A 22,633-nucleotide genomic window follows, 5' to 3' on the forward strand; every position below is an offset into this window, starting at 1 on the left:
AGAGAAACTGCACAAACGGATTTAAGGTGTTCCAGACATGATTGTACACCAGGAAAAGGTAAGGCAGCACCTGCTACACTTGCATATTACATAGCCCTGCCCCCAAAAAGAGGTACAGTGGAATTGGGAGGGTGGAACCTCTTCTTGAGGGCAAGGCATGATTTTTCCACCATACCTGCAAGAGAAACTGCACAAACGGATTTAAGGTGTTCCAGACATGATGGAAAAATCATGCCTTGCCCTCAAGAAGAGGTTCCACCCTCCCAATTCCACTGTACCTCTTTTTGGGGGCAGGGCTATGTAATATGCAAGTGTAGCAGGTGCTGCCTTACCTTTTCCTGGTGTACAATCTATGCAGAATACAAACAAGGCATGCTCTAATCTAGTTAACAGGACCCTTACCTGCAAGAGAAACTTCACAAAAGGATTTAAGGTGTTCCAGACCAGATGGAAAAAAATGCACTGCCCCCAAGAAGAGGTTTCTCCCTCCCAATTCCCACTGTACCTCTTTTTTGGGGCAGGGCTATTTACTATGCAAGTGTAGCAGGTGCTACCTTACCTTTTCCTGTTGTACAACCTATGTAAAATCTAAATACGAAGCGCCAGGGCCGGCGCCACCACTAGGCAGGTTTAGGCATTTGCCTAGGGCGCCGGCCACTGGAGGGCGGTAGTGAGCTGCAGGCCAGCAGCAGGAAAGCTACCGCAGAGGAGACTGGAGAGCCGCCGGAGGAAGAAGAAGCTGCAGCATCAATCTGCCAGGCGGGTGAGTGCTTCCCCCCCCCACACACACACGCCGGAGCACCCCATGTAAAACTTGCTGCCTCTGCCTGGTCGTCCGCAGCCAGGCCAGCGGTGGACGGCGGCCCCCAGCTCCCGCCACCTAGTCAGCACTCCGCCTGCCTGCCACCACCCCTCTGCAGTCCCCTCTCCCCTGTAGCGGCCGCACACCTCCTCCCCCCCCCCCCCCCGCAGCCCGGCTGTGGAGCTACTATGGAGGCAATCCGCTGCCCCCCCCCCCCGGTGGACAGCGCCCGCACCCCCGTTGGGGAGAGAGGGGGGGCGGGCGGGCGTGCGGGGGGGTCGCCTTGGGCGCTAACAGGGCTTGCACCGGCCCTGGATACAATATAGAGATTATAATACAGCCAATTGGAAAAATGGTGAAATAAACTTTAACAAAAGACCAATTATTCTGATAATGTTGTTAAATAAAATGGATTGACCTAGGCCCTTATTCAGATCTGATCGCAGTACAAAATTGTTCTCAATATGGGCAAAACCTTGTGCACTGCAGGTGGGGCAGATGTAACATGTGCAGAGAGAGTTACATTTGGGTGGGGTGTTTTGAAACTGAAATCTAAATTGCAGTGTCAAAATAATGCAGTCAGTATTTACCCTGCACAGAAACAAAATCTAACTCTCTCTACACATGTTACATCTGTCCCACCTGGAGGGCACATGGGCCCTTATTCTGATCGGTGCGGAAATTCCCGCATGCGGACGGACCGCCGATGTTGATCGTCTGCGCATGTGCAGAGGTCACTCTGCGCATGTGCAGGCGATTTCGCCGCACGGATTCTTTATACGCCGCACAGGGGGCGTAGAGGGGCGTGAGGGGCTACTTAGCCTCATTACCCTATGCATACGCCCCCCGTTTCATGGGCGTTCCCATGCAAACGCGGGGCGTATGCATGGTAATGAGGCCGTGACGCGTGGGTACGGGGCGGGCATCTGACATCGCCGGATGTCAGCTGCCCGCCCCTATACATGATTTCACACGGACAAGTGTCCGTGTGGTCTTGTGTTGCGGGACCTGGTGGAGCGTGCGGCCCTGCATTCGATGTTCGGCGACCATCGAATGCAGGGGCTGCTCCCACCATGGAGGAGGCGTATCCCCGTACAATTTCATGCGGATCGCCACATATCCGCATACGGACGGCAGGTGGCGATCCATATGGAAGGCGGGGATTCGCCTGCACGGTTGCGGCCGCATATTCTGATCGGGCCGCACCGATCAGAATAAGGGCCACGGTTTTGCCCATTTTGAGAACAAATTTGTTCTGCGATCAGATCTGAATAAGGGCCCTAATTTGTGTGAATGGCCATACAGCACATGTTGTGATCTTATCAGTGAGAAACACTCTGCGTCCTCCTAGCAGCACAATGTCCATTCTCAAACTATAGCCTGTTACCTCTGCCCTGGTGATGAGAATTTGGATTAACATATCCTCATCTGTCCCAGTCCCCATCATGGTTTTTGTAAGGATCCTTGGCATAATATCCTTGGCGGTCCTTAATGCATTGTACTGCAGAAAGAGAGGACATGAGCTGGTTTATTACAAGGTAACTGTACATGGTTAGTATATTTCTCCTGATTATAAAACTGCAGCGAGAGATGAAGCAGTATTCACACTATACTAAAGTAATTAATAATTTGGCCACTGGAGGCGCACTTCCACTGGCATCTGTGGGCAACATATATTTTCTTTCAGAACTAATACAATTGCTCCCACTGCTGTGTATGGCTACAAACATGCAGAGATAAAAGGTTCTTTGTGCCTATTAACTTTTATCACGTAAATAAGTAAGAGGTAAGACATCCCAGGGGGACCAGAAGACGATACCACTTCTGTAACAGCAGACCCTGGATGAGATACATAGCAGTGCCCTTCTGCCATATGGCAGCTAGTGATGTCACAATGGGCCGATGATGTCACAATGGGCCGATGATGTCACAATGGGCTGTGATGGGTAGAACACTGGCAGCTGACTGCTTCCTGAGTCATATCTAATATTGCTGGACTTGTGCCAACACAGATAATTTTTCACTCTTTTCTGAAGATTGAAGTTTGATATAAAATGAAGAAGGCGAAAGCTAATAAAGCTATAGACCACCAAATGACTGTCGCTCTGCGCATCCGTCCCGTTAATTTGACGGAGACTAAGAACTGCGCCCGATGCATCACACACCAGCTCGGACCGCAGACAGTGCTATTGCAGGACCCCGGTGAGGATCCTAATGATGTCCTGCGCTCCACCAGGACAAGAGAAACAACATTCCAATTTAACCAGGTGTTTGACCAGGCAGCTACCCAGGAGACTGTGTATGATTCCACAGTGAAGCCCTTATTGGGTGACATCCTGTCCGGGTACAATGCTGCCATATTTGCCTACGGCCCCACAGGCACTGGAAAGACCTTCACCATGATGGGTAAGGACCGCGAACCTGGAGTAATATATCGCACCCTGAAGGACCTGTTTAAAGCCATTGAGGAGACTGGGGAAAAAAAGAATTTCTCCGTATCATTATCATACGCGGAGATCTATAATGAAACCGTCCGAGACCTATTAAGACCTTCCTCTAGGTCTTTGGTCCTCAGAGAGGATCCCAATGGCAACACCAACATAGAAGGGATTTCTACATTCTCCCTTAGCACTCCTGAGGAAGCCATGACCCTGCTGAAGAAGGGCAACAAGCGGCGCACAGAAGCTCCCACAGCCGCTAATAAGACCTCATCCCGCTCACATGCAGTATTGCAGGTCACCATAAAGCAGACAGCCAGTGATAGTGTGAGCACAGGCAAGTTGTACATGGTAGACCTTGCGGGATCAGAACGAGCAAGCCAGACTAAGAACAGCGGCCAGACCATGAAAGAAGGAGGATACATCAACCGATCCCTTCTTACCCTCAGGATGTGTATCATGGCGCTGCGTGACAGACCAGGCAGCCATATAAACTATCGGGACAGCAAGCTGACCTGGCTGCTAAAGGGAGCACTGAGCGGGAAAAGCCGATTGGTTATGATCACGCACATCAGCCCTGCGGATAGTGCTTATGAAGAATCCCGCAGCACAATGACCTACGGAAGCAAGGCCAAGTTTATCAAGACGCGAGTGGAGAGAAACCCTGTCTGTGTCCCCAATAAGACTTTCGAGGGCGTCAGAGGGACCACAGTGCTGCCGGAAGTCCCTCATCCTCCAGAGCATGGCCGTGGGATCCTGCCCAGGTCTGGGAATATTTATCAAGTGAGAAAAAGTGCAAGGCCGCTGCGTGATTTTCCTCCCTGTATCCAGCAAAGAATCCCCAACCGCAATTTGAGACCAAAGGCACAGCATCTTACGGTGTACACTCCTTTCAAGGTTGGTCATTACACATTGCACACATGAACAGCAATCGGGCTGGCAGTAAAGGTACCCATACACGTTACAATTATTGTATACAGTATTATATACAATACTGTATTCAATAATTGTAACGTGTATGGAAACTTTTACACCTGAAGGAAAACTGGGGAATAGGGCTACTGGCGAAACCCCAACAAAAAAAAAAACGACACTCAGCAGCCACCCCATGGGTGTGTTGGAAGAGCTGCCAATTATTTATAAATGATAACCGTTATATCCAACTCATTGATAATTTAATAACTCAAAGGCTTAAACCAGGACAATGCCAGGTACGTCAGTCAGTTATACATAATGTGTGCTGTTAGTGGTTTTATTGTATTCTTGTTATGTAATACGATCCACAAAAAATTCCTAGTGTGCACAAGCACACATGGCCAATAAAGTTGATTCTGATTCTGATACATAGATCTTTTAATAATTATGCTAGGACACTACCAGTAGATGGGTGATGGGGCTTCATAGCACATTCCTGACAGGGGCCCCAATACATTGCTATGCGCAGGGGTCTACACTGCTGTTGACGCCCCTGTATGTATGTATGTGTATGTATGTATATATATATATATTTTTTTTATTATTATTAATATTATTTATATACATTTGGTCTATCTATAATACTTTAACTGACCCGGCATATACTGGGTCACCTAAGTGTCCATCTCCGTGCTTTGCTCCGCCCCTCTGGAAACCCCCTTCTGAAAATCCTGCGTTTGCCACTGGTCGCATATTATTATGGTTATTATACTTTATTTATATGGCACCACAAAGGATCGGACCGATGCGCCAGAGCGTCAGGGGAGTGAGGCTGAATGGTCTGTGGCCCCCTTGAGGGCGCGGGGCGCCGGCAGGCCGGGCACTAGCGTGAGCCCTCAGTACAGGCCATCATGGGAGCGCGCTGACCCTGGGCCATCACGGAGGCAGCGCTCAGGCAGTGAGGGAGGCAGTGGGCGCAGCGGGGGTCGATCCTCTAGGCGCACTGGGTCTGGTGCTGAGGCACACGGGCGCAGCAGCCGGGGGAGATCATTAACCCCTGCTTTTGACCCTGCCTTCCTCTCTGCAGCACTGTCTTCTGTAGCCGGGGCATTGGCTCCTTTGGTGGACGGGACTCCTGGCGAGGCTAGGGCTTCAGGTCATAGCCGGCGTAGGTCCTCAGGGAGAGAGACTATACCAGGCTGCGCCGCATTTGTGCAGGCTGATGACGACACATGGGCGGCCCAGCCCGATTCGTCAGGTGAGGCTTCCTCTGATGAGGTGGGGAGCGAGGGCTCGGGATCCTCCTCCGGGGGCTCCCATTCTACGCATTACCCAGTATTAGGGACCCCCAGTGGCAGAGAGGCCTTGACGCACGGCCTGGGGGCTTAGCCCTATATCTGCAGATATATGCAACCAACATCTCTGTATTATCTGATCAATATGTAGTTATTTTCTCATTCAGTGTGCAATTGGGATACAAAATGTTTTTTTTTTCCTAGACAGAATTACCCCTCCCTTTTGGCACCTGAATGACACACCTCTGATTGAGCAGCTTACCAACCAAAATGTCATTCTACGCATTACTCTTCTTCCTCCTCGTCCTCGTCCGCGGCAGGCTCGAAAGTGGGCAGCGCTGCTAAGGCGTGGAAGCAGGCGGCGAAATATGCTAAGAAGGAGGCCAGCCGGCATGCTCGGTTGGGTAAGCGCAAGCGGGAGGCACGTATTTCACGCAGGGAAAGGAAGCGCAGGAATCTCCCGTGGTAGTGCACTGCGATTACACCGCAGTGCTGCGGGGGCTCAGGGACAGCTGCAGAAAGAAGATTGAGAAAGGTGATTTTGTGGATTTGTTCAGCCTAACTGACGAATCTCAAAAGGCGTATAAGGCAGCTAAGTCAAAATCTGGGATTGGGTCTGAGGCTTTTCGCTCATACGATAACTGGCTGGCAGGCTTTTGCGTCTTTGCGGCTTGCTACCTCGAGGACCGCCCGGATGAACACATGAATGTCATTAGGTACATTCATATGATTCATGACATGCACATGCCTTATGGTGGGGTTGCATGGAGGACATATGATGAGCGCTTCAGGCGCAAGCAGGATTGCTTACACATAATGGACTTTGGTTGCAAAGACGTGGAGGTCTGGATGGAGATAGCCAGAGTCCATTCAGAGGTTGGGGCTGAGGCTCACCCTCTCCCCACTGCGCCGGCGCAGGTTCATGTACAACAGCGGGCTGCTAGCGAGCCGCCAGGAGCGAAACGTTTTACCCCGGGGGGTACAGGTAGGTCATTCACCCCCGGTTCCGCAAAGGGCAAATGCTATGCCTTTAATAATTCCTTTTGTCAGCAAGGCCAGCGATGCAAATATAAGCACATATGCATTAACTGCGCTGGCAATCACCCGGCATCTACTTGCTTTCGCGGCAGCCGCCCCTCAAGAGGGGCGGGGGCTCAGGCCGGACCAAAGCATGCTACAGCTGGCCCCGCTCGCTAGGGCCACCACGCCGGTTAGGGTCGAACCCATGTCCCCATGGCTTCGGCAGTATCCTGATAAGGCAATCGCAGATTTCTTGTTTAATGGTTTTTCAGTTGGTTTTGAGTTACCCATACAAGGGGATGTTAGAGGCGGGTCTTTTAGGAACCTGCAATCCGCGCGAGCGCTTTCTGCTATTCTCAGAGAGAAGGTTGATAAAGAAATTGCTCTGGGTCGCATGGCCGGACCTTTTTTGGGCCCCCCGTTGGACAATTTGATCATTTCACCAGTAGGTGTGGTCCCAAAAAAGGTTCCTGGTAAATACAGGCTGATTCAACACCTGTCCTATCCGGATGGTTTCTCTGTTAACGATGCCATCCCACAGGAGTGCTGCACAGTTGTTTATCAGTCCTTCGAAGATGCTCTTGAGATGGTTAGATCCTATGGCCAGGGGGCCCTCATGGCCAAGATCGATATAGAGTCAGCCTTTCGGCTGCTTCCACTGCACCCAAATGCATTCAGGTACATGGGCTTCCGCATAGGGGCCGAGTTTTTTGTCGACAAGTGCTTGCCGATGGGATGCTCTGTCTCGTGTGCGTATTTCGAGAGGTTCAGTACCTTTTTGCATTGGTGCGTGGAAAAGTCGGCAGGGGTGAGCGGGATCGCTCATTACCTGGACGACTTTTTATGTGTTGGTCCATCGCATTCTGTTCAATGCATGGAGCTTCTGCATACCGTCCGTTCTCTCTTCGGCGAATTTGGCGTGCCAATTGCCGAGGAGAAAACCGAGGGCCCCGTGACGTATTTGTCATTTCTGGGTATACAGATTGACACAGATCGGGGCCTGTGCCTCCTGTCTCGGGAGAAGATAGCCAAACTCAAGAGCATAATCGATCTATTTAACGCATCTCGCAAAGTAACGCTGAAGCAGGCGCAGTCCCTATTGGGGCAGCTCAGGTTTGCATGCCAGGTTATCCCGATGGGTAGGCTGTTTTGCCGCAAGTTAGAGCGAGCCACAGCAGGGATTGCTAGGCGACACCATTTGATACGCCTCTCAGCTGAGATTAAGCGTGACCTCGCAGTTTGGTCCTCCTTCCTGGAGGATTTTAACGGCGTTCGCATATGGTTGTCCCCGGTCATGGACAATGCTAGGATTCAGCTTTTTACAGATGCAGCTGGCTCTTCAGGCTTCGGCTGCTTCCTCAAGGGAAGCTGGTGCGCGCAATCTTGGCCTGCGTCCTGGCTAGAGGGCGGCTTGATCAGGGACATGCTGCTCCTCGAGCTCTTCCCTATCATGGTTGCGATGGAATTGTGGGGCCCTCGGTTGGCTAACCGTAGTGTCATCTTCTGGTGCGACAACTTCAGCGCGGTACACGCGATTAATAATCAGAAAGCAAAGTCGCTCCAGGTTCTTAGGGTCCTAGCGCAGCTGTCCTTGCAATGCCTCCGTTTCAACATCCTTTTCAAGGCGAAGCATGTTCCTGGCATACATAACGAGATTGCGGACGCGCTGTTGCGATTTCAATGGGAGCGCTTTAGGCAGTTGGCTCCCGATGCTGATGCTGTTGGGGTCTCTTGCCCACTTTATGTTTGGCAGGTCATCAAGCCGGACTGGAGGGGCTAGCTGAGCTGTCGGTAGCGCCCGCTACTCTTAGGACTTATCGCCAAGCATGGTCTGAATGGGAGTCCTTTGCTGGAGGGTCTGCGCTCCCAGGTAGGCGCGGGCAAAAGCTCCTGCTTTCTTTCATTTGGAAATTTTACAACGCAGGCAAGTCCAGGGTGGCAGTGTCGCGTCACTTAGCGGGCATATCCTTCTTCGCGCAGCTTTCCTGATTTCACAAAGTGTTTTTTAGTAAGGAAAGCTATGAAGGGGTGGTCGCGCGCAGCTCCGGTGGCACCAGATAGGAGGCGTCCCATTGATTTCACCATGCTTAATGCGCTATCTGAAAAAGTGAGCGTCATTGCGGATTCAGCTTTTGAATGTTTATTATTTCGTTTGGCCTTCTCAATGGCTTTTCATGGGGCTCTCAGAGTTATGGAGCTAGTTGCTCCATCTAAGAACAAAGAATCCACTCTCCTGCTGTCGGACATACGCATAGACAAACGGGCTCTTTGGTGTAGGATTAGGCGCTCAAAAACTGACCAGGCCAAGGGGGTTTGGGTGCCAATGCATCCGGTGGTGCCGGCATTAGTTTGCCCGGTAGCTTTGGCTAGTCAGTATGCAATGGTAAGGCCTGACGCTGCGGAATCTTGGCTCCTGCACTATGATAGTTCCCCTCTGACGAGGTACCAATTTAGCTGGATGATGCGTCGCTGTCTGAGCGAGCTGGGTTTCCCCCCTGGAGACTTTGGCACTCACTCCTTCCGCATAGGTGCGGCTACATCAGCGGCTAGGGCCAGCTGGCAGGTTAGGGACATCAAGAGTTTAGGTAGATGGCGCTCAGCGACCTATAAGAAATACATTAGGCCACACCTCCTGCCCTGATGCCTGTGCGTGTCTGGTTTCCGTCTTGAGTGGATGATCTCCTATGTTACCCTTCCCTTAGGCCTTCCTACTTGGGGATTAGCTACGCTCTGTTGTTGGGCCAGCGTCCGGAGTTTTCACGCTTTTTTACCTGACTGACGGACTGAATTCGGCATTACCAATTCGGCTAATTAGGCACCAATTAAGAGTCCCTCAGCAGGTCCAGACGTTTTTTCTCCGGCCGAGTAATCCCCTATTTTCCTAACCCTATCCAATCCTTACCCTCCCATGTCTCGTCCTATCCTTTTGTGTCTGGAGTGGCTTCACTTAGTAGTGAAGCAGTGCTACCGCACCAAATTTGTGCACAACCAAATTTTTTCTTCCTAATAATTACATTTACCTGTCCTTGAGTAAACAATTCTAACTCCGATTTACATATTTCTTTCCATATAGGTGTGGGCTACGATAACCGCAGGGTTTGGGTGGTAGGTCACTCTTATGTGCATTGGGCTTCTAGGCTTATGGCTTCTGGTGAAGGACCTGTGTTGGATTGTTGTCATCTGGTGCGCTGGTTGGGAGTGGGGGGGATGTCATGGCGCGAGCTAAGGGCTTTCCTCCTGCTGAAGGTGAAGCTATTTGGGTTACCTGAAGTGTTGGTGATCCACCTCGGTGGGAATGACCTCGGGAAAATGTCCCAATTGAGGCTGAGGTCCACAATCTTGGATGATCTGGAAGCAATCAGGAATGCCTGCCCCAGGTGCACCCTGATTTGGTCATTTATAGTGCCCCGACTGTGTTGGAGAGGGGCGTTAGATTGCCGAGCAATTGATGAGTCCAGAAAGAAGCTGAATGCAGCTGTTGCTCGGCGGGTGCTGGAGTTTGGTAGTGTTACGGTCCAGCACGAGAGGATCAGGTTTGGTTACCAGCATCTGTATAGGCCTGATGGGATTCACTTAACCTGGGAAGGTCTTTGGATATTTGTGGAGGATCTGTTATTGGCAGTGGTGTCGGTGCTCTAGATCGGTGGTGGGCGGGGTCTCGGGATCGAGATCCCCGCTTTGGCGGGAAAGAACGGCTTGTTGATAGGTTGTAAGATTTTCATTAAGTTATGTTTGCTGCGTATTGGTTGGTTTCGGTGCGCTCGCCTCTCATTGGCTTAGGCCATCCCCTGTATCACCCGCTCGGGGACAGCGTCCCCATCCGGCTGGGTGGGGTAGTCATGGTAGTAGGAGGAGTGGATACCGTGTTGAGTTAGGCCAACCTACGTATGCTAGTTTGGGGTGGAGTTTAGTTTAGTTAAATAGCCGTTCTTTTCTGGGCCACCATTAAATTAATTAAATTAATTAATTAAATAAAACAAACATCAAAATTAGCTTAAAGAATTATAAATAAATACAGCTAACAGTTTCTGCCAACCTACGTCTCCGAGTCTTTATTTCTATTAGAGTGTTTAAGTTGATTGACTTTAAGGTATGCATGCCAAAGGGGGCACACATCTGCCATTACAATGTTTAGAACAACGCAGTGGCTGCATAGACAGGGAGTAGTTTAAACATGATAGGCTGGGTGTGCAGCTTGTGGGTCATGTGACTCGGGGACCCTATCAGATCCTAGGTTTGGCTGGTTAGCTGGAAATATTACCTCAGGAATGGGAGAAGTCTGCCTCTTTTTCCTGAGAAATCTCCCGCCCTCCCTCCCTCTTTATTTGGGGCTTGTGGGGTGGGCATATAATTTCTCATCTTAAACGCGTTAGCTGTAGGCGGGAAAGAACGGCTTGTTGATAGGTTGTAAGATTTTCATTAAGTTATGTTTGCTGCGTATTGGTTGGTTTCGGTGCGCTCGCCTCTCATTGGCTTAGGCCTTCGCTGTATCACCCGCTCGGGGACAGCGTCCCCATCCGGCTGGGTGGGGTAGTCATGGTAGTAGGAGGAGTGGATACCGTGTTGAGTTAGGCCAACCTATGTATGCTAGTTTGGGGTGGAGTTTAGTTTAGTTAAATAGCCGTTCTTTTCTGGGCCACCATTAAATTAATTAAATTAATTAATTAAATAAAACAAACATCAAAATTAGCTTAAAGAATTATAAATAAATACAGCTAACAGTTTCTGCCAACCTACGTCTCCGAGTCTTTATTTCTATTAGAGTGTTTAAGTTGATTGACTTTAAGGTATGCATGCCAAAGGGGGCACACATCTGCCATTACAATGTTTAAAAAGTTACAAAAAGTCTGAGAATGCTTGTGTGGGTGTCCTTGTCCTATGTTGACGACGCGTTTCGGCCTCAAAGGCCTTTTTCAAGCGTTTCGGCCTCAAAGGCCCCTTTGAGTGTGTCTGTGCGGCTGCTAAGTTGCGTGCTGGGGATCAAAAACAGGAAGGGGGCGGCGCTGGTAAAGCAGCAGAATTAAAGACTGAGCAGCAGTCTGCAGCGCCGCCCATCCTTCTGCTAGCCTCCTCCCTATAGCAGCAGCAGCAGAGCAGCAGCCTGGCAGCCACAGCCATAGGAAGAGCCAGCCAAGCATGGGCAGAGCCTGGAGCACCTCTACAGCTAGCCAGCCAGGTATATAATGTGCGCTGGGGATGGGCATGATATGATGGGCATCAAGGTGTGTGGCATATGTATAATGGGCTTCAAGGTGTGTGGCATATGTATAATGGGCATCACGGTGTGTGGCGTATGTATAATGGGCATCACGGTGTGTGGCAAATGTATAATGGGCATCACGGTGTGTGGCAAATTTATAATGGGCATCACGGTGTGCGGCATATGTATAATGGGCATCACGGTGTGAGGCATATGTATAATGAGCATCACGGTGTTTGGCATATGTATATTGGGCATCACAGTGTGTGACATATGTATAATGGGCATCACGGTGTGTGACATATGTATAATGGGTATCACGGTGTGTGGCGTATGTATAATGGGCATCACGGTGTGTGGCATATGTATAATGGGCATCACGGTGTGTGGCATATGTATGTTGGGCATCACGGTGTGTGGAATATGTATAATGGGCATCACAGTGTGTGACATATGTATAATGGGTATCACGGTGTGTGGCGTATGTATAATGGGCATCACGGTGTGTGGCATATGTATAATGGGCATCACGGTGTGGCATATGTATAATGGGCATCTTGGTGTGTGACATATGTATAATGAGCATCACGGTGTTTGGCATATGTATGTTGGGCATCACGGTGTGTGACATATGTATGTTGGGCATCACGGTGTGTGACATATGTATATTGGGCATCTCGGTGTGTGACATATGTATAATGGACATCACGGTGTGTGGCATATGTATAATGAGCATCACAGTGTTTGGCATATGTATATTGGGCATCACAGTATGCGGCATATGTATAATAGCATCATGGTGTGTGGCATATGTATAATAGCATCATGGTGTGTGGCATATGTATAATGGGCATCACTGTCTCCCCTCCCTGCATCCTCCACCACTTATTGACTCCCCTCCCTGCATCCTCTGCCACTCTGCATTCCTCCATCTACCCTGCATCCTGTGCCACCATGCCCCCCTCACACTCTGCGTCCTGTGCCACCCTGTGTAAGTCTTCCCTCCCTTCGTCCTCAGCCACCCTGCATCTCCCCTCCCAGCATTGTACGCCACCCTCCGTCCCCCCTCCCTCCCTGCATCCTCTTCCACCCTGTCACTCTACTCTCACCCCTCGTCACCCCCTTCTCACCCTTCATTACCAACCCCTCTCACCCTGCACCAACCCCCTCTCACCCTGTGTCTCTCATTCCGTTGCATAATGTTTTTTTATCTCAGCGGCAAAAATCAGGCGTGGCCTCGTTGGGATAGGCCACGCCCCCCAAAAATCTGGCGCGCCTGTGGCGCGCAACAACATCACACCCCCCCCCCCCCCCTGTCAGGGCTGCTTCAAAATATTTCCCGGGCTGGTTTTAATTTCCAATCCGCCCCTGTCGTCAGGAGAGGCTGTAGGTCCTGGGCTCAGGACCCACAGTAGCTAAAGTAGTCTAGGACAGACTAACTGAAAACCCATTGGGAACTCTCCCCTGGCGACACTTGTGTAGGAAAATTCCCATCATACTGGGGACCCCGAGTAGGTGTATAGAAACACCATTTACACCCATCAAGGGTACACATTACCCCTAGGGTAACAAGGCTGCAACACCACCCAGAACTGCCGACCAATATTCCCCGCAGCAAAACTCCCCCCCCCCCCCCGGTCATACAGAGTCTGGCTCACACATAGTATCTTTACTATTTATTATTTAATATCTATCAATAAATACCTTATTTTTACCTTTACAGTACTTGACCCATTCTTCCTCTTTTTTACACCCACAACAATTAACCCTTTTCAACACCATCAGGATAGCGCTTTTCCCATCTCCAAACTTTCTCCACTATAAGCAATAAGGGACAGGGATACCCTTAAGGCAGTGGTTCCCAAACTGTGCGCCGTAGCTCCCTGGGGTGCCTCGGGACACATGCAGGGGTGCCCTGGGTTGGTAGTCCAGGACCAACTAAAATTATGAATGGTTAATTATTTATAAGCAAAACCAGTGCTGGTGGCTGCCAATCATAAAATGTGTACAAACAGAAGCAATTCCTGCCCTTTTCCACATAACTGACCCTAAGAATAGCATATAAATCCAATCTAATTAAAATAAATTTGGCCTAGGGGTGCCGCGAAAAAAATTCTTATACTCTAGGGTGCCGTGATTAAAAAAAGATTGGGAACCCCTGCCTTAAGGAAAAGCAGCACCTGAGTTCAGGATAGGACACCACAAAGGCAGAGCGCAGTGTTAAAAAACTATTTTATGAAAATCTTTATCACTATTTATAAATAATACAGACAATATAAGTAAGATTTGAAATCAGTTTTATTTTTCAAAAAGTTTTTTTTTACGTTTTGGCATTGAGAAAGCAAATAGGTAATGTAACATCATGCCAAATACTGTAGGGAAATGAGAAACCAGTACAGTGGATTTGCAAACCAATATACCCCATTATATATACTCTGCCAAGTTCATAAAAGCTACTTCATACGTTATATTACATTATATATATTCTTACATATTACTTCAGTAGTAACCAGTAATAATGCGTTTGTAAATAAACTTTTCCAGTGGCAGGAACCTGTCCTGCCATTGGAATTCTGGGATACATTGCGCACCTTTAGTTCCTGATTGGACCGCTCTCTCAGTATTGGCAAGTGTTTAGGTTTTGATCCCGCACTAGGGTCTGCACGAATTTCGATATTAACAGATGGAATCAATACCATAGGAGTATGTCATACTTGCTGACAGCAGCAAGTCAGGGGGGCGGGACAGGCAGACGTCATCAAGCCCCACCCCCACGACAGTCAAACAACGTAATTCGCGGACCCGCAAAAAAAGGTAATTTTGTGCTGCAGGGAAGGGGGTGCGGGGGCTGCCTGGCCAATGCGGGAGGATTGCCCACCTTCCCGGGGGACCCGATTTTCGGGAGCCTCAGGGCAATTCCAGGAGGGTAGGCAAGCCTGGAGTATGTAATACAATTAGGAACAAATAAAAAAATAATATAATACAAGATAATTAATTACCTCTAAGTAGGAGACTGCTTTGTCCACAGCCTCGTGCCAGAGTAACATGAGGCCCAAAGTGGAGCCAAGTTGGTGGAGTAGAAGTTTGGATTGTGGCTATGATCCTCTATATTAAAGTCCAACTAGACTCCTATTTCCTTGTCCCACAGAACAGCCTGCACAGCATCCAGTCGCTCCGGCATATCTGTAGCAAATGACAAGAACAGAAATGACACAATCAGGGCCGGCGCCACCACTAGGCAGGTTTAGGCCACTGGAGGGAGGTAGTGAGCTGCAGGCCAGCAGCAGGAAAGCTACCGCAGAGGAGACTGGAGAGCCGCCGGAGGAAGGAGAAGCTGCAGCATCAATCTGCCAGGCGGGTGAGTGCTCCCCCCCCCCACACACACACGCCGGAGCACCCCGTGTAAAACTTGCTGCCTCTGCCTGGTCGTCCGCAGCCAGGCCAGCGGTGGACGGCGGCCCCCAGCTCCCACCACCTAGTCAGCACTCCGCCTGCCTGACACCACCCCTCTGCAGTCCCCTCTCCCCTGTAGCGGCCACACACCTCCTCCCCCCCCCCCCCCCCGCAGCCCGGCTGTGGAGCTACTATGGAGGCAATCCGCTGCCCCCCCCCCCCGGTGGACAGCGCCCGCACCCCCGTTGGGGAGAGAGGGGGGCGGGCGTGCGGGGGGGTCGCCTTGGGCGCTAACAGGGCTTGCACCGGCCCTGCACAGGACCCTTAACTGCAAGAGAAACGGCACAAAAGGATTTAAGGTGTTCCAGACATGATGGAAAAATCATGCCTTGCCCTCAAGAAGAGGTTACGCCCTCCTAATTTCCACTGTACCTCTTTTTCGGGCAGGGCTATGTACTATGCAAGTGTAGCAGGTGCTACCTTACATTGTTCGGGTGTACAACCTATGCAAACCTAAATGTGATAAGCTCTAATGCAGTTCACTGGGCCCGTACCTGCAAGAGAAACTGCACAAAACGTATTAAGGCAGTGGTCGCCAACCCGTCGCTCGCGAGCTACCGGTAGCTCGCCTGAGCGAAACGGGTGGCTCGACCACTGCTGCCTGCCCGGTCCGCCCGCCCGCTGTTGCCGCTGGCTTGCGGCGCTATAGCCGCCGCCTTGCCCCGCTGTAGTCCTCCTTGTTACGGGCACCAGAGGAGACAGCAGGCGGTAGAAGTCATATTTGACCTCTAGTGTCTGACAGGGAGCACCGCGCTAAGCGCTCCCGGCACTTCCGGGTAACGCTGCAGCAACGCAGCTCTGTGTTCCCAGTCATAGGCTAGAAGTCAAATATGACTTCTAGCATGGTGTGGGGCTGTGGGGGGAAGAACGGACGGACTCCAATTGCCAGCAGGGTGATGATGGAGCTGAGCTCCGAACGCACCAGCAGCAATGACTAATTTATTATGCCCATGTGAAGACGGGCATAGTGGAGCCAATGACCCAAAAAAGGTTGGAGACCACAGTATTAAGGTGTTCCAGACAAGATGGCAAAACATGCCGTGCTCCCAAGAAGAGGTTCCTCCTTCCCAATTCCCACTGTACCTCTTTTTGGGAGTAGGCCCATGTACTATGCAAATGTAGTAGGTGCTACCAAATGGGGCAGGGCTATGTACTATGCAAGTGTAGAAGGTGCTACCTTACCTTTTCCGGGTGTACAACCTATGCAAAACCTAAATGCGATGAGCTCTAATCCAGTTCACTGGGCCCGTACCTGCAGGAGAAACTGCACAAAATGTTTTAAGGTATTCCAGAAAAAATGGAAAAAAATTCTCTGCCCCCAAGAAAAGGTTCCTCCCTCCCAATTCCCACTGTACTTTTTTTGGGGGGTAGGGCCATGTACTATGCAAGTGTAGCAGGTGCTACCTTACCTTTTCCTGGCGCCCAACCATTGCAAAATCCAACATAGGAACGATTTAATCTATATAACTGGACAAATACCTGCAAGAGAATCTGCACAATCGGTTTTAGGGTGTTCTAATCATGGTGGAAAAAAATGCCATGCCCCCCAAAAGAGATTCCACCCTCCCAATGCTTACTTTACCTATGTTTGGTGGCAGGGCTATGTAATATGCAAGTGTAGCAGGTGCTACCTTACCTTCTCCTGGTGCCTAACCATTGCAACATAAAAACACGGCACGCTCTAATCTAGTTAACAGGACCCGTACCTGCAAGAGAAACTGCACAAACGGATTTAAGGTGTTCCAGACATGATGGAAAAATCATGCCTTGCCCTCAAGAAGAGGTTCCACCCTCCCAATTCCACTGTACCTCTTTTTGGGGGCAGGGCTATGTAATATGCAAGTGTAGCAAGTGCTGCCTTACCTTTTCCTGGTGTACAATCTATGCAGAATACAAACAAGGCATGCTCTAATCTAGTTAACAGGACCCTTACCTGCAAGAGAAACTTCACAAAAGGATTTAAGGTGTTCCAGACAAGATGGAAAAAAATGCACTGCCCCCAAGAAGAGGTTTCTCCCTCCCAATTCCCACTGTACCTCTTTTTTGGGGCAGGGCTATTTACTATGCAAGTGAAGCAGGTGCTACCTTACCTTTTCCTGTTGTACAACCTATGCAAAATCTAAATACGAAGCGCTTGAATCCAGTTAACTTGGCCCGTACCTGCAAGAGAAACTGCACAAAACGTATTAAGGTGTTCCAGACAAGATGGAAAAACATGCCGTGCCCCCAAGAAGAGGTTTCTTCCTCCCAATTCCGACTGTACCTCTTTTTAGGAGTAGGCCCATGTACTATGCAAATGTAGCAGGTGCTACCTTACCTTTTCCTGGTGCCCAACCATTGAAAAATCCAACATAGGCACGCTTTAATCCAGATAACTGGACAAATACCTGCAAGAGAAACTGCACAAAAGGTTTTAGGTTGTTCCAATCACGGTGGAAAAAAATGCCATGACCCCTCAAAAGAGGTTCCACCCTCCCAATGCCCACTGTACCTTTATTGGGAGGCAGCACTATGTGCTATGAAAATGTAGCAGGTGCTACCTTACCTTCTCCTGGTGCCATACCATTGCAAAATCGAAACCCGGCTCGCTCTAATCCAGTTCACAGGACCCTTACTTGCAAGAGAAACTGCACAAAAGGATTTAAGGTGTTCCAGACAAAATGGAAAAAAAGCACTGCCCCCAAGAAGAGGTTCCTCCATCCCAATTCCCACTGTACCTCTTTTTGGGGCAGGGCTATGTATTATGCAAGTGTAGCAGGTGCTACCTTACCTTTTCCTGGTGCCTAACCATTGGAGAATACAAACACGGCACGCTCTAATGCAGTTCACTGGGCCCGTACCTGCAAGAGAAACTGCACAAAACGTATTAAGGTGTTCCAGACAAGATGGCAAAACATGCCGTGCCCCCAAGAAGAGGTTCCTCCCTCCCAATTCCCACTGTACCTCTTTTTGGGAGTAGGCCCATGTACTATGCAAATGTAGCAGGTGCTACCTTACCTTTTCCTGGTGCCCAACCATTGCAAAATCCAACATAGGCACGCTTTAATCCAGATAACTGGACAAATACCTGCAAGAGAAACGGCACAAAAGGTTTTAGGATGTTCTAATCATGGTGGAAAAAAATGCCATGACCCCCAAAAGAGGTTCTACCCTCCCAATGCCCACTGTACCTTTATTGGGAGGCAGCACTATGTGCTATGAAAATGTAGCAGGTGCTACCTTACCTTCTCCTGGCGCCCAACTATTGCAAAATCCAACATAGGCACGCTTTAATCTAGATAACTGGATAAATACCTGCAAGATAAACTGCACAAAAGGTTCTAGGGTAATCTAATCATGGTGGGAACAAATGCCATGCCCCCCAAAAGAGATTCCACCCTCCCAATGCTTAATTTACCTCTTTTTGGTGGCAGGGCGATGTAACATGCAAGTGTAGCAGGTGCTACCTTACCTTTTCCCGGTTCCTAACCATTGGAGATTACAAACACGGCACGCTCTAATCAAGTTCACAAGACCCTTACCAGCAAGAGAAACGGCACAAAAGGATTTAAGGTGTTCCAAACATGATGGTAAAATCATGCATTGCCCTCAAGAAGAGGTTCCGCCCTCCCAATTCCCACTATACCTCTTTTTGGGGCAGGGCTATGTACTATGCAAGTGTAGCAGGTGCTACCTTACCTTTTCCTGGCGCCCAACCATTGCAAAATCCAACATAGGCACGCTTTAATCCAGATAACTGGACAAATACCTGCAAGAGAAACTGCACAAAAGGTTTTAGGATGTTCTAATCATTGTGGAAAAAAATGCCATGACCCCCAAAAGAAGAGGTTCTACCCTCCCAATGCCCACTGCACCTTTTTTTTTAGGGGGGGGGGGGGGGGGCAGGGCTATGTGCTATGAAAGTGTAGCAGGTGCTACCTTACCTTTTCCTGGCGCCCAACTATTGCAAAATCCATGCCCCCCAAAAGAGATTCCACCCTCCCAATGCTTACTTTACCTATGTTTGGTGGCAGGGCTATGTAATATGCAAGTGTAGCAGGTGCTACCTTACCTTCTCCTGGTGCCTAACCATTGCAACATAAAAACACGGCACGCTCTAATCTAGTTAACAGGACCCGTACCTGCAAGAGAAACTGCACAAACGGATTTAAGGTGTTCCAGACATGATGGAAAAATCATGCCTTGCCCCCAAGAAGAGGTTCCACCCTCCCAATTCCACTGTACCTCTTTTTGGGGGCAGGGCTATGTAATATGCAAGTGTAGCAAGTGCTGCCTTACCTTTTCCTGGTGTACAATCTATGCAGAATACAAACAAGGCATGCTCTAATCTAGTTAACAGGACCCTTACCTGCAAGAGAAACTTCACAAAAGGATTTAAGGTGTTCCAGACAAGATGGAAAAAAATGCACTGCCCCCAAGAAGAGGTTTCTCCCTCCCAATTCCCACTGTACCTCTTTTTTGGGGCAGGGCTATTTACTATGCAAGTGAAGCAGGTGCTACCTTACCTTTTCCTGTTGTACAACCTATGCAAAATCTAAATACGAAGCGCTTGAATCCAGTTAACTTGGCCTGTACCTGCAAGAGAAACTGCACAAAACGTATTAAGGTGTTCCAGACAAGATGGCAAAACATTCCGTGCCCCCAAGAAGAGGTTCCTCCCTCCCAATTCCCACTGTACCTCTTTTTGGGAGTAGGTCCATGTACTATGCAAATGTAGCAGGTGCTACCTTACCTTTTCCTGGTGCCCAACCATTGCAAAATCCAACATAGGCACGCTTTAATCCAGATAACTGGACAAATACCTGCAAGAGAAACGGCACAAAAGGTTTTAGGATGTTCTAATCATGGTGGAAAAAAATGCCATGACCCCCAAAAGAGGTTCTACCCTCCCAATGCCCACTGTACCTTTATTGGGAGGCAGCACTATGTGCTATGAAAATGTAGCAGGTGCTACCTTACCTTTTCCTGTTGTACAACCTATGCAAAATCTAAATACGAAGCGCTTGAATCCAGTTAACTTGGCCCGTACCTGCAAGAGAAACTGCACAAAACGTATTAAGGTGTTCCAGACAAGATGGAAAAACATGCCGTGCCCCCAAGAAGAGGTTCCTTCCTCCCAATTCCGACTGTACCTCTTTTTGGGAGTAGGCCCATGTACTATGCAAATGTAGCAGGTGCTACCTTACCTTTTCCTGGTGCCCAACCATTGAAAAATCCAACATAGGCACGCTTTAATCCAGATAACTGGACAAATACCTGCAAGAGAAACTGCACAAAAGGTTTTAGGTTGTTCCAATCACGGTGGAAAAAAATGCCATGACCCCTCAAAAGAGGTTCCACCCTCCCAATGCCCACTGTACCTTTATTGGGAGGCAGCACTATGTGCTATGAAAATGTAGCAGGTGCTACCTTACCTTCTCCTGGTGCCATACCATTGCAAAATCGAAACCCGGCTCGCTCTAATCCAGTTCACAGGACCCTTACCTGCAAGAGAAACTGCACAAAAGGATTTAAGGTGTTCCAGACAAAATGGAAAAAAAGCACTGCCCCCAAGAAGAGGTTCCTCCATCCCAATTCCCACTGTACCTCTTTTTGGGGCAGGGCTATGTACTATGCAAGTGTAGCAGGTGCTACTTTACCTTTTCCTGGTGCCTAACCATTGGAGAATACAAACACGGCACGCTCTAATGCAGTTCACTGGGCCCGTACCTGCAAGAGAAACTGCACAAAACGTATTAAGGTGTTCCAGACAAGATGGCAAAACATGCCGTGCCCCCAAGAAGAGGTTCCTCCCTCCCAATTCCCACTGTACCTCTTTTTGGGAGTAGGTTCATGTACTATGCAAATGTAGCAGGTGCTACCTTACCTTTTCCTGGTGCCCAACCATTGCAAAATCCAACATAGGCACGCTTTAATCCAGATAACTGGACAAATACCTGCAAGAGAAACGGCACAAAAGGTTTTAGGATGTTTTAATCATGGTGGAAAAAAATGCCATGACCCCCAAAAGAGGTTCTACCCTCCCAATGCCCACTGTACCTTTATTGGGAGGCAGCACTATGTGCTATGAAAATGTAGCAGGTGCTACCTTACCTTCTCCTGGCGCCCAACTATTGCAAAATCCAACATAGGCACGCTTTAATCTAGATAACTGGATAAATACCTGCAAGATAAACTGCACAAAAGGTTCTAGGGTGTTCTAATCATGGTGGGAACAAATGCCATGCCCCCCAAAAGAGATTCCACCCTCCCAATGCTTAATTTACCTCTTTTTGGTGGCAGGGCGATGTAACATGCAAGTGTAGCAGGTGCTACCTTACCTTTTCCCGGTTCCTAACCATTGGAGATTACAAACACGGCACGCTCTAATCTAGTTCACAAGACCCTTACCTGCAAGAGAAACGGCACAAAAGGATTTAAGGTGTTCCAGACATGATGGTAAAATCATGCCTTGCCCTCAAGAAGAGGTTCCGCCCTCCCAATTCCCACTATACCTCTTTTTGGGGCAGGGCTATGTACTATGCAAGTGTAGCAGGTGCTACCTTACCTTTTCCTGGCGCCCAACCATTGCAAAATCCAACATAGGCACGCTTTAATCCAGATAACTGGACAAATACCTGCAAGAGAAACTGCACAAAAGGTTTTAGGATGTTCTAATCATGGTGGAAAAAAATGCCATGACCCCCAAAAGAGGTTCTACCCTCCCAATGCCCACTGCACTTTTTTTTTTTAGAAAGGGGGGGGGGGCAGGGCTATGTGCTATGAAAGTGTAGCAGGTGCTACCTTACCTTTTCCTGGCGCCCAACTATTGCAAAATCCAACATAGGCACGCTTTAGTCTAGATAACTGGAACCTGCAAGAGAATCTGCACAATGGGTTTTAGGGTGTTCTAATCATGGTGGGAAAAAATGCCATGTCCCTCAAATGAGATTCCACCCTCCCAATGCTTACTTTACCTCTTTTTGGTGGCAGGGTTATGTGCTATGAAAGTGTAGCAGGTGCTACCTTACCTTTTCCCGGTTCCTAACAAACACGACACGTTCTAATCTAGTTCACAGGACCCTTACCTGCAAGAGAAACTACACAAAAGGATTTAAGGTGTTCCAGACATGATGGAAAAATCATGCCTTGCCCTCAAGAAGAGGTTCCGCCCTCCCAATTCCCACTGTACCTCTTTTTGGGGCAGGGCTATGTACTATGCAAGTGTAGAAGGGTCTACCTTACCTTTTCCGGGTGTACAACCTATGCAAAACCTAAATGCGATGAGCTCTAATCCAGTTCACTGGGCCCGTACCTGCAGGAGAAACTGCACAAAATGTTTTAAGGTATTCCAGAAAAGATGGAAAAAAATGCTCTGCCCCCAAGAAAAGGTTCCTCCCTCCCAATTCCCACTGTACTTTTTTTGGGGGGTAGGGCCATGTACTATGCAAGTGAAGCAGGTGCTACCTTACCTTTTCCTGGCGCCCAACCATTGCAAAATCCAACATAGGCACGCTTTAATCCAGATAAC

The 22,633-nt window shown here is 49.1% G+C and overlaps 1 long non-coding RNA gene across 1 annotated transcript in view; it reads right to left on the minus strand.

The window, feature by feature from the left end:
- Nucleotides 1–14,792, minus strand: part of LOC146027881 (uncharacterized) — a 111,573-nt gene extending 96,781 nt beyond the window's left edge. The window contains exon 1 of the long non-coding RNA XR_014455159.1: nucleotides 14,670–14,792. This is a non-coding gene — a long non-coding RNA (uncharacterized LOC146027881). The remainder of the gene's footprint in view (nucleotides 1–14,669) is intronic.
- Nucleotides 14,793–22,633: the final 7,841 nt, after the last annotated feature.

Source organism: Crinia signifera, chromosome 1 (genome assembly GCF_055691185.1).
Source record: "Crinia signifera chromosome 1, ASM5569118v1, whole genome shotgun sequence".
Taxonomy (NCBI): domain Eukaryota; kingdom Metazoa; phylum Chordata; class Amphibia; order Anura; family Myobatrachidae; genus Crinia; species Crinia signifera.